The sequence below is a fragment of the Macrobrachium rosenbergii genome, chromosome 44, assembly GCF_040412425.1.
Source record: "Macrobrachium rosenbergii isolate ZJJX-2024 chromosome 44, ASM4041242v1, whole genome shotgun sequence".
Taxonomy (NCBI): Eukaryota; Metazoa; Arthropoda; class Malacostraca; order Decapoda; family Palaemonidae; genus Macrobrachium; species Macrobrachium rosenbergii.
In genome coordinates, this window is record NC_089784.1 from 33291854 (window position 1) to 33295569 (window position 3716).

Below are 3716 nucleotides of genomic sequence, written 5' to 3' on the forward strand. Positions count from 1 at the left end.
CTCTTCCATAAGCTTTCCCTTAGTCACAGATATCTCTCTAGCTTGCATTATTTGTGTGTTCTGTTATATCATCTGAATATCTCGTTACAGATGTAATTCTGATGTGCATGTGAACTGTATATCCTTCAGCTCTCCTGTACCCACACACACACACACATACATAATACATACATACATACATACATATATACATATATATGTATATACACTAAAATATAAAATATATATATATATATATATATATATATATATATATATATATATATATATATATATATATATATATATAAACAATTAACTGAAGAAGCGATTCAAAATCTGTATTTTGAAATCACCAAAGAAAACGAGAGCCATTCTTCTTAAAACTCTACAAGTTGGTTACATCTCGAAAATGCCCCAAAGAATACCTATACAACCATCATCCTCCACAACGCTTTCGGAGGCGCCCAAAATAAAAACTCCCTCCCACCTCCCCACCTTCCCCCCTCCCCTACCCCCGGGACCGCTCCCCACCCACGCCCCCCAACAGGGAAACTAAACGACTGAAAAGTAATCAACACATCACCATACGCTGTCTTGTCTTACGATAGTGAAAAACGACGATATTTGTCATAATTACGAAAGCTCTCGACGCTTCGCATATGGAGACACCCTCCCATTCGGGCATCAAGGCATGAAGATTCTATTATAACTTATCTGGCGCCACTGACAGTGCTCAGAAACAGACTTGCTTTTAGCACTCTCCAGTTTACTGTATAAAAGAACCGATAAAATGAATTTCAATGAAATAACACAGTCGTTGAAATCAGTTGCAAACAACTGAATTAATGAACTTTATTGGAAACAAATGACTGAATCGTTAAAATCAATTGAAAACAACTAACTGAATCTATATAATCAGTTGCAGACAAATAGCTGAGCGAGTTCAACTAGAGATAACTGAATAAATGAAATCAATGGCAAACAAATAACTGAACTGACGAGCTAAATTGCACACAAATAACTGAATCGATAAAATCAATTGCAAACAAACAACTGAATCCGTTTAAAGAAATATCTGAACTGACTAAATCAATTGCAAACAAATAACTGAATCGATGAACTTAATTACAAAAGAATAGTATACAGCTAAATTGACGAAATCAATTGAAAACAAATAACTGTCACTAAAATCAATTGCAAAAAAATATTTAATTGATGAAACCACTTGCAAATAATTGAATTAATGAATTCAATTGCAAATAAATGTCACTAAAATCAATTGCAAACAAATAACTGAACTGGTGAACTAAATTGCAAACAAATAATTGAATTGAAGAAATCTATTGTAAAAAAATAACTGAATCGAGATTCATTGGAAACAAATATCTGAATCAAAAAAATCAATTGCAAACAAATGAACGAATCAACGAAGGTATTACAAACAAATAACTGAATCGACGAAACCAACTGCAAACAGTTACAAAATATAACCGAATGGACGAAATAAATTGCAAACGAATAATGTAATCAATGAAATCATTTGCAAAGAAAGCTTCTCCTATGTTGACTGATTCTGCAAGGTTGGCATCGCTATTCATCACCAGAGTTTACATCAATAACAAATAGCAAATAGTATTCTTTGTAAACTCGAAATAACTTTATAAACTTACTTATTTACCATATAATAATAATAATAATAATAATAATAATAATAATAATAATAATAATAATAATAATAATAATAATAAATTCAGGCAGCTGCTTTGTAATTTACCTAGTGAAACAAAGAAACTTATACGCCAAGTTCAGAAGGCGCAATATAAGCTCAAAGTCATAATAATAATAATAATAATAATAATAATAATAATAATAATAATAATAATAATAATAATAATAATAATAATAATAATAATAATACCGAAACGTCAAGGAATAAATGAACTTTGGACAGCAGTTATATAATTTACCTGCTACTGAAGAAATTTATTTGAGAGCTTGAGAAACTGCATCTAGACAGCCATTCTTTTTCCATGAAGTTTGTTTGAAAGAGGGCCTTCTTCCGAGATAATAATAATAATAATAATAATAATAATAATAATAATAATAATAATAATAATAATAATAATAATAATAATAATAATTTTATTCTAAGCTTTATTTCGCATAAAAATACATTAGTGTGAATTTCGTACATGGAGCTGAAATACAAAATAAGTAAAATCCTCTTAAAGGTAGATATAATAATAATAATAATAATAATAATAATAATAATAATAATAATAATAATAATAATAATAATAATAATAATAATAATAATAATAGTAATAATAATAATAATATATGACTTATTCCACATGGAATACTCTGGTGTGAATTCCATACACGGAGGTGAAATACCTAAAATCCTATTAAAAGCAGATAAAAAAATACTTGACGGAATAATAATATAATAATAATAATAATAATAATAATAATAATAATAATAATAATAATAATAATAATAAATATTTTACCTCTCATAAAATATACCAGTGTGAGTTTCGTACATGTAGTAGAACTGTAATACATAAAATACTAAAATCCTCTTAAAAGTAGATAACAATACTTAACGGAATAATAATAATAATAATAATAATAATAATAATAATAATAATAATAATAATAATAATAATAATAATAATAATGAGAAACAAATCCACAGTTATGTTTAGGGGGTAAAAATATATTCAAAAATAAATCTATATAAATATTTGCACCCACATATATTTGTGGATTTGTTTCTTCATTTCAAGGCTCATGCTACTATAAGTATTTTACATTAATAATAATAATAATAATAATAATAATAATAATAATAATAATAATAATAATAATGAACGTCCCGGGATTTAAACTAACATGGAGGTGCCGGGGATCGAACCCGGGTCTTCTCACATGCGAAGCGAGCACTCTACCTCTGAGTTACACCCCCTCTGGAGGTGAAGAAAGATTGCATCACTGCTTGCCAATGCAATGCACGCTGGGTAATGACGTCATGCGGTCTTGCTTGAGAACGTTTACCGTTGCTTCAGTGACTGTTACGTTACATTACGTCGTGGTTGGTGGTATTTTTTGCTTGCTGTCATTATTGTGTTGCCATGGCAACTATTATTATAATTATTATTATTATTATTATTATTATTATTATTATTATTATTATTATTATTATTATTATTATTATTATTCAGAAGATAAACCACTGTTCCTATTATTATTATTATTATTATTATTATTATTATTATTGTTTCAAAGATAAACCACTCTTCCTATTATTATTATTATTATTATTATTATTATTATTATTATTATTATTATTATTATTATTATTATTATTATTATTATTATTATTATTCAGAAGAACCCCTATTCACATGGAACAGGCCCACCAAAGGGGCCACTGACATGAAATTCAAGCTTCCAAAGAGTATTATGGTGTTCATTTGAAAGAAGTTACAGAAGGTAATAGGAAATACAGAAAGAAGAGATAAGTTAGAAAATTAAAAAAGATAAATCAATAAACAAGAAGATAAAAATGTAAGTAAACTAATAAAATACAATGAGAATGGTTTTAGGGCAGCAATTCATTGCATCTCCGCTTGAACGTTTGAGGTTCTAATTGCAAAACATCCTCAGGGCACTGTTCCAACACTGTTCCACAGACCAACGGTGTGAGGAAGTGTCAGTGATGAGGGTAA

General features: G+C 28.0%; 1 non-coding gene across 1 annotated transcript; it reads right to left on the reverse strand.

Moving 5' to 3' along the window:
- Positions 1–2881: 2881 nt before the first annotated feature.
- Positions 2882–2953, reverse strand: TRNAA-CGC (transfer RNA alanine (anticodon CGC)). Its single transcript has one exon. It is a non-coding gene; the product is annotated as a tRNA-Ala (tRNA).
- Positions 2954–3716: the final 763 nt, after the last annotated feature.